Below are 12,973 nucleotides of genomic sequence, written 5' to 3'. Positions count from 1 at the left end.
GACACGTGCGAACCATGCCTCATGGGTAAAATGACCAAGACTCCGTTCTCAGGAACAATGGAGCGAGCAACCAACTTATTGGAAATCATACATACTGATGTGTGCGGTCCAATGAGTGTTGAGGCTCGCGGTGGCTATCGTTATGTTCTCACCCTCACTGATGACTTGAGTAGATATGGGTATGTCTACTTAATGAAACACAAGTCTGAGACCTTTGAAAAGTTCAAGGAATTTCAGAGTGAGGTTGAGAATCAACGTGACAGGAAAATCAAGTTCTTGCGATCAGATCGTGGGGGAGAATACTTGAGTCACGAATTTGGCACACACTTAAGAAAATGTGGAATAGTTTCACAACTCACGCCGCCTGGAACACCTCAGCGTAATGGTGTGTCCGAACGTCGTAATCGCACTCTATTAGATATGGTGCGATCTATGATGTCTCTTACCGATTTACCGCTATCATTTTGGGGCTATGCTTTAGAGACTGCCGCATTCACTTTAAATAGGGCTCCGTCGAAATCCGTTGAGACGACACCGTATGAATTATGGTTTGGGAAGAAACCTAAGCTGTCGTTTCTAAAAGTTTGGGGATGCGATGCTTATGTCAAGAAACTTCAACCTGAAAAGCTCGAACCCAAGTCGGAAAAATGCGTCTTCATAGGATACCCTAAAGAAACTGTTGGGTATACCTTCTACCTCAGATCCGAAGGCAAGATCTTTGTTGCCAAGAATGGGTCCTTTCTAGAGAAGGAGTTTCTCTCGAAAGAAATAAGTGGGAGGAAGGTAGAACTTGATGAAGTATTACCTCTTGAACCGGTAAGTGGCGCAGCTCAAGAAAATGTTCCTGAGGTGCCTGCACCGACTAGAGAGGAAGTTGATGATGATGATCATGAAACTTCAGATCAAGTTGCTACTGAACTTCGTAGGTCCACAAGGACACGTTCCGCACCAGAGTGGTACGGCAACCCTGTCTTGGAAATCATGTTGTTAGACAACGGTGAACCTTCGAACTATGAAGAAGCGATGGCGGGCCCGGATTCCGACAAATGGCTGGAAGCCATGAAATCCGAGATAGGATCCATGTATGAAAACGAAGTATGGACTTTGACTGACTTGCCCGTTGATCGGCGAGCCATAGAAAATAAATGGATCTTTAAGAAGAAGACAGACGCGGATGGTAATGTGACCATCTATAAAGCTCGGCTTGTCGCTAAGGGTTATCGACAAGTTCAAGGGGTTGACTACGATGAGACTTTCTCACCCGTAGCGAAGCTGAAGTCCGTCCGAATCATGTTAGCAATTGCCGCATTCTATGATTATGAGATATGGCAAATGGACGTCAAAACGGCATTCCTTAATGGTTTCCTTAAGGAAGAATTGTATATGATGCAGCCGGAAGGTTTTGTCGATCCTAAGAATGCTGACAAGGTGTGCAAGCTCCAACGCTCGATTTATGGGCTGGTGCAAGCATCTCGGAGTTGGAACATTCGCTTTGATGAGATGATCAAAGCGTTTGGGTTTATGCAGACTTATGGAGAAGCCTGCATTTACAAGAAAGTGAGTGGGAGCTCTGTAGCATTTCTCATATTGTATGTGGATGACATACTGTTGATGGGAAATGATATAGAATTCTTGGAAAGCATAAAGGCCTATTTGAACAAGTGTTTTTCAATGAAGGACCTTGGAGAAGCTGCTTATATATTAGGCATCAAGATCTATAGAGATAGATCGAGACGCCTCATTGGTCTTTCACAGAGTACGTACCTTGACAAGATTTTGAAGAAGTTCAAAATGGATCAGTCAAAGAAGGGGTTCTTGCCTGTATTGCAAGGTACGAGATTGAGCTTGGCTCAATGCCCGACCACGGCAGAAGATAGAGAAAAGATGAGTGTCGTCCCCTATGCCTCGGCCATAGGGTCTATCATGTATGCTATGCTGTGTACCAGACCTGATGTAAACCTTGCCGTGAGTTTGGTAGGAAGGTACCAAAGTAATCCCGGCATGGAACACTGGACAGCGGTCAAAAATATCCTGAAGTACCTGAAAAGGACTAAGGAAATGTTTCTCGTTTATGGAGGTGACGAAGAGCTCGTCGTAAAGGGTTACGTCGATGCTAGCTTCGACACAGATCTGGATGACTCTAAGTCACAAACCGGATACATGTATATTTTGAATGGTGGGGCAGTAAGCTGGTGCAGTTGCAAGCAAAGCGTTGTGGCGGGATCTACATGTGAAGCGGAGTACATGGCAGCCTCGGAGGCAGCACACGAAGCAGTCTGGTGAAGGAGTTCATTACCGACCTAGGAGTCATACCCAATGCGTCGGGCCCGATGACTCTCTTCTGTGATAACACTAGAGATATTGCCCTTGCCAAGGAGCCCAGGTTTCACAGGAAGACCAGGCATATCAAGCGTCGCTTCAACTCCATTCGTGAAAGTGTTCAAAATGGAGACATAGAGATTTGTAAAGTACATACGGACCTGAATGTAGCAGATCCATTAACTAAACCTCTCCCTAGAGCAAAGCATGATCAACACCAGAATTCCATGGGTGTTCCATTCATCACAATGTAACTAGATGATTGACTCTAGTGCAAGTGGGAGACTGTTGGAAATATGCCCTAGAGGCAATAATAAAATGATTATTATATTTCCTTGTTCATGATAATTGTCTATTATTCATGCTATAATTGTATTATCCGGAAATCGTAATACATGTGTGAATACATAGACCACAATGTGTCCCTAGTGAGCCTCTAGTTGACTAGCTCGTTGATCAACAGATAGTCATGGTTTCCTGGCTATGGACATGGGGATGTCATTGATAACGGGATCACATCATTAGGAGAATGATATTGACTAAACCTCTCCCTAGAGCAAAACATGATCAACACCAGAATTCCATGGGTGTTCGATTCATCACAATGTAACTAGATGATTGACTCTAGTGCAAGTGGGAGACTGTTGGAAATATGCCCTAGAGGCAATAATAAAATGATTATTATATTTCCTTGTTCATGATAATTGTCTATTATTCATGCTATAATTGTATTATCTGGAAATCGTAATACATGTGTGAATACATAGACCACAATGTGTCCCTAGTGAGCCTCTAGTTGACTAGCTCGTTGATCAACAGATAGTCATGGTTTCCTGGCTATGGACATGGGGATGTCATTGATAACGTGATCACATCATTAGGAGAATGATGTGATGGACAAGACCCAAACCTAAGCATAGCACAAAGATCGTGTAGTTCGTTTGCTGTAGCTTTTCTGGATGTCAAGTATCATTTCCTTAGACCATGAGATTGTGTAACTCTCGGATATCATAGGAGTGTCTTGGGTGTGCCAAACGTCACAACGTAACTGGGTGACTATAAAGGTACATTACAGGTATCTCCGAAAGTGTCTGTTGGGTTGGCACGAATCGAGACTGGGATTTGTCACTCCGTATGACGGAGAGGTATCTCTGGGCCCACTCGGTAATGCATCATCATAATGAGCTCAATGTGATCAAGTGGTTGATCATGGGATCATGCATTACGGTACAAGTAAAGTGACTTGCCGGTAACGAGACTGAACAAGGTATTGGGATACCGACGATCGAGTCTCGGGCAAGTAACGTACCGATTGACAAAGGGAATTGACTACGGGATTGATTAGGTCCTCGACATCGTGGTTCACCCGATGAGATCATCGAGGAGCATGCGGGAGCTAACATGGGTATCCAGATCCCGATGTTGGTTATTGACTAGAGAGTCGTCTCGGTCATGTCTGCTTGTCTCCCGAACCCGTAGGGTCTACACACTTAAGGTTCGGTGACGCTAGGGTTGTATAGATATGAGTATGCAGTAATCTGAAAGTTGTTCGGAGTCCCGGATGAGATCCCGGACGTCACGAGGAGTTCCGGAATTGTCCGTAGGTGAAGAATTATATATAGGAAGTGTAGTTTCGGCCATCGGGAAAGTTTTGGGGTCACCGGTATTGTACCGGGACCACCGGATGGGTCCCGGGGGTCCACCGGGTGGGGCCACCCATCCCGGAGGGCCCCATGGGCTGAAGTGGGGAGGGGAACCAGCCCATAGTGGGCTGGTGCGCCCCCCCCTTTGGGCCCCCCATGCGCCTAGGGTTGGGAACCCTAGGGGAGGGGGCGCCTCCACTTGCCTTGGGGGGTACTCCACCCCTTGGCCGCCGCCCCCCTAGGAGATCCCATCTCCTAGGGCCGGCGCACCCCCCTAGGAGGCCTATATAAAGGGGGGGAGGGAGGGCAGCCGCACCTCCGCCTTGGTGCCTCCCTCTCCCCTGCTACACCTCTCCCTCTCGCAGAAGCTCGGCGAAGCCCTGCTGCGTTCACTGTTGCATCCACCACCACGCCGTCGTGCTGTTGGATCTTCATCAACCTCTCCTTCCCCCTTGCTGGATCAAGAAGGAGGAGACGTCATCCGCTCCGTACGTGTGTTGAATGCGGAGGTGTCGTCCGTTCGGCACTTGGTCATCGGTGATTTGGATCACGGCGAGTACGACTCCATCATCCCCGTTCTCTTGAACGCTTCCGCTCGCGATCTACAAGGGTATGTAGATGCACTCTCCTCTCGTTGCTAGTTGACTCCATAGATTGATCTTGGTGAAACGTAGAATTTTTTTTTGTTTTCTGCAACGTTCCCCAACACCAACCACCTGGCCACGAGGGTGCAGGGCGCGCCCTACCCCCTGGGCGCGCCCCTGCCTCGTGGGCCCCTCGTGGCCCCCTCCACTTATTCCAGCACCCACACACTTCTTCTTCCTCCAGAAAAAATCACCCACCAGCTCAAACCAGAGTTCTAGCTCATCTTGCTGCCATTTTCGATCTCCTTGCTCAAAGCTCCATTCACAAAACTGCTTTGGGGGGTTGTTCTTCGGTAGGTGACTCCTCCATTGGTCCAATTAGTTTTTGTTCTAGTGCTTTATTTATTACAAATTTTTGCTGCTTAGGTGACCCTGTTCTTGAGCTTGCATGTCAAATTTATGTGGTCAAAAGTAGTTTTAATGCATGATATGGCCTCTAGGTACTAGTGGGAGTAGTTGCTATCAATCTTGTTGAGTTTTGGTTCACTTTAATTTTGAGTTACTAAAAAATTTAGAATTTTTTCAGAGGAAATGATGAACAGATTGTTGAGGGGCTCTTCGAGCCGGAGCTCGAAGGATAAGCAAAGTGAAGAGAATAAGAAGCCCAGATATAATCTCCATCGCACTGTGGAGGTTCGACCGTGTGAATGGCCTTGTGATGAATTCTTGAGAGCAGCCGGGATTCATGATGACTTTTATTATTTGGCTGAGAATGCAGGCCTCACCGACTTCCTCCACGACCAGCTCGAACAGTATCTCCTACTCACTAATATTTTTGTGCAAAATTTTCATTTCCATGCTAGGAGGTCGCCACCTTCTGTGGATTTTTATTTGTATGATAAGTATAAGGAGATGTCACTTTATGACTTTTGTGCGGTCTGCAAGTTTCCCTTTGAGGGCAGCATAGAGGAACCACATCATAATGATGTGGAAGGGTTTATTGATATGATTGTTGTAGGAGAAACGAGGAAAGTTTCCGATGCAAGAATTACTAGCATACATTTTCCTGTTCTACATTACTTTGCAATATTTTCTAGTAGATGCTTAATTGGTCACGGGAACGGTGGAAACCTTAGTGCCCCTGATATTGTTATTTTGCGCCATGCTTTGTTTCTTGATACCACTTTCAGTTTAGGCGCTATTGTTGCTAAGCGGTTAAATCTGAACCGTACAAAGGGTCCCATCTTTGGAGGCATCTTTGCTTCGCGCCTTGCTGCACACTTTAACATACCTATTAGGCATTATGAGAAAGAGGAAAAGTTGTTGCCTCCTATTTTTCTAGATTATAAGAGTATGGTAGCACATGATTTTATTGTTAAGAATAAGAAGAAGATGCTTAACTATAGACTGATATTTGATAAAAAAATACTTTGACACTATTACCTTGCATGCTCCCCCTCTGTTCAACATATTTTTAGGCACGTACCTTGTTTTGCCGGAGGCCATTCATGCATACCGAAGCCTGACATCAGCTCCAGAGCCGGAGCCGGAGCCACCACTTGATCCTCACCATCAGTCTGTTTATCAGTGGGATTCGGAGGAGATCGCTAACCAGTGGCACCCTGAGTATCCTCCTCAGTACACTAGAGAGGACCATTTTGATCCATGGGCATAGACCAACTTAGGCCAAAAGCCTAAGCTTGGGGGAGTACGTATTTCTCACCGACATTACATTCATGTTCACACACTCATTCTAGTTGTCGGTGCTCATACTTTTTCATTGTACTATCCATGCTAGTTTATTTTCCTTTCCAGCATTCTTCTTGTGTGTTTGAAAAACCTTAAGAAAAACCCAAAAAATAGTTGTAGCTTTTAGCTAGTTTACTTTCCATGCCTGCAGTAGTAGTAATTAAAAAGAAAACCCAAAAAGATTTCTCGTTCTTCTTTTGCTTGTTGGGAGCTTTCCCGTGTAAATAGTTTTGTTTCTTTTCTTTGGGGGTCGAGAGGAGAAGACCATGATGAAAATATTGAGTGGCTCTCATATGCATTATTGTTGATCTAACCAAGAGCCTGTATTACCTTGTCTTCTCCTGTATATCGAATGCTTGCAGATTCTAGCTTAGTCCAATGCACGTGCACTATTATTATTATCCACACCGTTCGGTCGTGCAAGTGAAAGGCAATAATGATGATATATGATGAACTGATTGAGATGAGAAAAGTTGGTATGAACTCGACCTATCTTGTTTTTGTAAATATGATTAGTTCATCGTTCCTGATTCAGCCTATTATGAATGAAACATGTTTGCAATGACAATTAGAGATTATAGTTGCTCATGCCATGCTTAAGTAGCTAGGAGTTTACAATGGTTTACCTTGCGTGTCAAAATGCTATTAAAATGGTTGTGATGTGGTATGATAGGGTGGTATCCCCCTTTGAACGATTCGAGTGGCTTGACTTGGCACATGTTCATGCATGTAGTTGAAACAAAATCAACATAGCCTCCATGATATTTATGTTCATGGTGAATTATATCCTACTCATGCTTGCATTCAGTGTTGATTAATTTTAATGCATGTTCATGACTGTTGTCGCTCTCTAGCTGGTCGCTTCCCAGTCTCTTTCTAGCCTTCACTTGTACTAAGCGGGAATACTGCTTGTGCATCCAATTCCATAAACCCCAAAGTTATTCCATATGAGTCCACCACACCTTCCTATATGCAGTATCTATCTGCCGTTCCAAGCAAATTTGTATGTGCCAAACTCTAAACCTTCAAATGTAATTCTGTTTTGTATGCTCAAATAGCTCATGTATCAACTAGGGTTGTCTATATCTTCCATGCTAGGCAGGTTATTCTCAAGAGGAGTGGACTCCGCTCCTCACTCACGAGAAAATGGCTGGTAACCGGGATGCCCAGTCCCATGCTCAAATCAAATCAAAATAATTGCAAACAAAACTCCCTCAGGATTGTTGTTAGTTGGAGGCACCCGTTGTTTCGGACAAGCCATGGATTGATGTTTGTTGGTGGCAGGGGGAGTATAAACTTTATCATTCTATTTGGGAACCGCCTATAATGTGTGTAGCATGGAAGATCGAGATCTCTCGGTTGTTATGTTGACAATGAAAGTATACTGCTCAAAATATTATTCATCTCTATTTCAAAATCGAGCTCTGGCACCTCTACAAATCCCTGCTTCCCTCTGCGAAGGGCCTATCTATTTACTTTTATTTTGAGTCATCATCCTCTTATTAAAAAGCACCAGTTGGAGAGCACTGCTATCATTTTCATGCATTACTATTAGTTTACATTGAGTATGACTGTGACTGGATCTCTTTTACCATGAATTACAATTTCTAGTCAGCCCTTGATCTTCAGAGGTGCTCTGCATTTATGTTTTGCTGTATCAGAAAGGGCTAGCGAGATACCATCTTGTTATATCATATTATGGTTGTTTTGAGAAAGTGTTGTCATCCGAGATTTACTATTATTGCTCGGTAGTTGATTATGCCATTGATATGAGTAAACATGAGACCTAAATGTTATTGTGAATATGGTTAGTTCATAATCTTTGCTAAAAACTTGAATGCTGGCTTTACATATTTACAACAACAAGAGCAAACAGAGTTTGTAAAAGTTTTTCTTTATCACTTTTAGTTTATCAACTGAATTGCTTGAGAACAAGCAAGAGTTTAAGCTTGGGGGAGTTGATACGTCTCCATCGTATCTACTTTTCCAAACACTTTTGCCCTTGTTTTGAACTCTAACTTGCATGATTTGAATGGAACTAACCCGGACTAACGCTGTTTTCAGTAGAATTGCCATGGTGTTATTTTTGTGCAGAAATAAAAGTTCTCGGAATGACCTGAAAATCAACGGAGAATATTTTTGGAATATATAAAAAATATTGGCAAAAGAATCAAGGACAGGGGGCCCACACCCTGTCCATGAGGGTGGGGACGCGCATACCCCCTAGGTGCGCCCCCTGCCTCGTGGGCCCCCTAGTGCTCCACCGACCTCAACTCCAACTCTATATATTCACGTTTGGGGAAAAATCACAGAGAAGGATTCATCATGTTTTAGGATACGTAGCCGCGCCAAGCCCTAATCTCTCACGGGAGGGCTGATCTGGAGTCCGTCTGGGGCTCCGGAGAGGGGAATCCATCGCCATCGTCATCATCAACCTTCCTCCATTAGCAATTTCATGACGCTCACCGCCGTGCGTGAGTAGTTCCATCGTAGGCTTGCTGGACGGTGATGGGTTGGATGAGATTTATCATGTAATCGAGTTACTTTTGTTAGGGTTTGATCCCTAGTATCCATTATGTTCTGAGATTGATGTTGCTATGACTTTGCTATGCTTAATGCTTGACACTAGGGCCCGAGTGCCATGATTTCAGATCTGAACCTATTATGTTTCCATGAATATATGTGAGTTCTTGATCCTATTTTGCAAGTCAATAGTCGCCTACTATGTGTTATGATCCGTTAACCCCGAAGTGACAATAATCGGGACAATTACCGGTGATGACTATAGTTTAAGGAGTTCATGTATTCACTAAGTGTTAATGCTTTCTTCCGGTACTCTATTAAAAGGAGGCCTTAATATCCCTTAGTTTCCAATAGGACCCCACTGCCACGGGAGGGTAGGCAAAAGATGTCATGCAAGTTCTTTTCCATAAGCATGTATGACTATATTCGGAATACATGCCTACATTACATTGATGAACCGGAGCTAGTTCTGTGTCACCCTATGTTATAACTGTTGCATGAGGAATCACATCCGACATAATTATCCATCACTGATCCATTGCCTACGTGTTGGGGAACATAGTAATTTCAAAAAAAATCCTACGCACACGCAAGATCATGGTGATGCATAGCAACGAGAGGGGAGAGTGTTGTCTACGTACCCACGTAGACCGGAAGCGGAAGTGTTAGCACAACACGGTTGATGTAGTCGTACGTCTTCACGGCCCGACCGATCAAGCACCGAAACTACGACACCTCTGAGTTCTAGCACACGTTTAGCTCAATGACGATTCCCGGACTCCGATCCAGCAAAGTGTCGGGGAAGAGTTCCGTCAGCACGACGGTGTGGTGACGATCTTGATGTTCTACCATCGCAGGGCTTCGCCTAAGCACCGCTACAATATTATCGAGGATTATGGTGGAGGGGGGCACCGCACACGGCTAAGAGAACGATCACGAAGATCAACTTGTGTGTCTAGAGGTGCCCCCCTGCCCCTGTATATAAAGGAGCAAGGGGGAGGCTGGCCGGCCCTTGACGCGCGCCAAGGAGGGGGGAGTCCTCCTCCTAGTAGGAGTAGGACTCCCCTTTCCTAGTCCAACTAGGAAGAGGGAAGGGGGAAGGAAAGAGAGGGAGAGGGAGAGGGAAAGAGGGGCTGCGCCCCCCTCCCCTAGTCTAATTCAGACTCCCCATGGGAGGGGGCGCGCCACCTCCTGGGCTGCTGCCCTCTCTCTCCCCTCAGGCCCACTAAGGCCCAATACTTCCCCCCGGGGTTCCGGTAACCCTTCCGGCACTCCGGTTTTCTCTGAAATCACCCGAAACACTTCCGGTGTCCGAATATAGCCGTCCAATATATCGATCTTTATGTCTCGACCATTTTGAGACTCCTCGTCATGTCCGTGATCATATCCGGGACTCCGAACAACCTTCGGTACATCAAAATATATAAACTCATAATGAAACTGTCATCGTAATGTTAAGCGTGGGGACCCTACGGGTTCGAGAACAATATAGACATGACCGAGACACGTCGTCAATAACCAATAGCGGAACCTTGATGCTCATATTGGCTCCTACATATTCTACGAAGATCTTTTATCGGTGAGACCGCATAACAACATACGTTGTTCCCTTTGTCATCGGTATGTTACTTGCCCGAGATTCGATAGCAACAAACTAAACGATCAAGTGCTAAGCTAACGAAAAGGGTCAAGTCAATCACATCATTCTCCTAATGATGTGATCCCGTTAATCAAATGACAACTCATGTCTATGGTTAGGAAACATAACCATCTTTGATTAACGAGCTAGTCAAGTAGAGGCATACTAGTGACACTATGTTTGTCTATGTATTCACACATGTATTATGTTTCCGGTTACTACAGTTCTAGCATGAATAATAAACATTTGTCATGATATAAGGAAATAAATAATAACTTTATTATTGCCTCTAGGGCATATTTCCTTCAGTCTCCCACTTGCACTAGAGTCAATAATCTAGATCACATAGTAATGATTCTAACACCCATGGAGCCTTGGTGCTGATCATGTTTTGCTCGTGGAAGAGGCTTAGTCAGCGGGTCTGCAACATTCAGATCCGTATGTATCTTGCAAATTTCTATGTCTCCCACTTGGACTAAATCCCGAATGGAATTGAAGCGTCTCTTGATGTGCTTGGTTCTCTTGTGAAATCTGGATTCCTCTGCCAAGGCAATTGCACCAGTATTGTCACAAAAGTTTTTCATTGGACCCGATGCACTAGGTATGACACCTAGATCGGATATGAACTCCTTCATCCAGACTCCTTCATTTGCTGCTTCCGAAGCAGCTATGTACTCTGCTTCAAATGTAGATCCCGCCACGACACTTTGTTTAGAACTGCACCAACTGACAGCTCCACCGTTTAGTAAAAACATGTATCCGGTTTGCGATTTAGAATCGTCCGGATCAATGTCAAAGCTTGCATCAACGTAACCATTTACGATGAGCTCTTTGTCACCTCCATATATGAGAAACATATCCTTAGTCCTTTTCAGGTATTTAAGGATGTTCTTGACCGCTGTCCAGTGATCCACTCCTAGATTACTTTGGGACCTCCCTGCTAGACTTATAGCAAGGCAGACATCAGGTCTGGTACACAGCATTGCATACATGATAGAGCCTATGGCTGAAGCATAGGGAACATCTTTCATTTTCTCTCTATCTTCTGCGGTGGTCGGACATTGAGTCTTACTCAATTTCACACCTTGTAACACAGGCAAGAACCCTTTCTTTGCTTGATCCATTTTGAACTTCTTCAAAACCTTGTCAAGGTATGTGCTTTGTGAAAGTCCAATTAAGCGTCTTGATCTATCTCTATAGATCTTAATGCCCAATATGTAAGCAGCTTCACCGAGGTCTTTCATTGAAAAACTCTTATTCGAGTATCCCTTTATGCTATTCAGAAATTCTATATCATTTCCAATCAATAATATGTCATCCACATATAATATCAGAAATGCTACAGAGCTCCCACTCACTTTCTTGTAAATACAGGCTTCTCCAAAAGTCTGTACAAAACCAAATGCTTTGATCACACTATCAAAGCGTTTATTCCAACTCCGAGAGGCTTGCACCAGTCCATAAATGGATCGCAGGAGCTTGCACACTTTGTTAGCTCCCTTTGGATCGACAAAACCTTCTGGTTGCATCATATACAACTCTTCTTCCAGAAATCCATTCAGGAATGCAGTTTTAACATCCATTTGCCAAATTTCATAATCATAAAATGCGGCAATTGCTAACATGATTCAGACAGACTTAAGCATCGCTATGGGTGAGAAGGTCTCATCGTAGTCAATCCCTTGAACTTGTCGAAAACCTTTTGCAACAAGTCGAGCTTTATAGACAGTAACATTACCGTCAGCGTTAGTCTTCTTCTTGAAGATCCATTTATTCTCAATTGCTTGCCGATCAACGGGCAAGTCAACCAAAGTCCACACTTTGTTCTCATACATGGATCCCATCTCAGATTTCATGGCTTCTAGCCATTTTGCGGAATCTAGGCTCACCATCGCTTCTTCATAGTTCATAGGTTCATCATGATCTAGTAGCATGACTTCCAGAACAGGATTACCGTACCACTCTGGTGCGGATCTTACTCTGGTTGATCTACGAGGTTCTGTAGTAACTTGATCTGAAGTTTCATGATCATTATCATTAGCTTCCTCACTAATTGGTGTAGGTGTCACAGAAACCGGTTTCTGTGATGTACTACTTTCCAATAAGGGAGTAGGTACAGTTACCTCATCAAGTTCTACTTTTCTCCCACTCACTTCTTTCGAGAGAAACTCCTTCTCTAGAAAAACTCCGAATTTAGCAACAAAAGTCTTGCCTTCGGATCTGTGATAGAAGGTGTACCCAACAGTCTCCTTTTGGGTATCCTATGAAGACACATTTCTCCGATTTGGGTTCGAGCTTATCAGGTTGAAGCTTTTTCACATAAGCATCGCAGCCCCAAACTTTCAGAAATGACAACTTTGGTTTGTTGCCAAACCACAGTTCATAAGGCGTCGTCTCAACGGATTTCGATGGTGTCCTATTGAACATGAATGCAACCGTCTCTAAAGCATAACCCCAAAATGATAATGGTAAATCAGTAAGAGACATCGTAGATCGCACCATATCTAATAAAGTAC

Source organism: Triticum aestivum, chromosome 1A, assembly GCF_018294505.1.
Source record: "Triticum aestivum cultivar Chinese Spring chromosome 1A, IWGSC CS RefSeq v2.1, whole genome shotgun sequence".
Lineage (NCBI taxonomy): Eukaryota > Viridiplantae > Streptophyta > Magnoliopsida > Poales > Poaceae > Triticum > Triticum aestivum.
The sequence above is the reverse complement of the archived record's forward strand: the minus strand, read 5'-3'. Positions refer to the sequence as shown.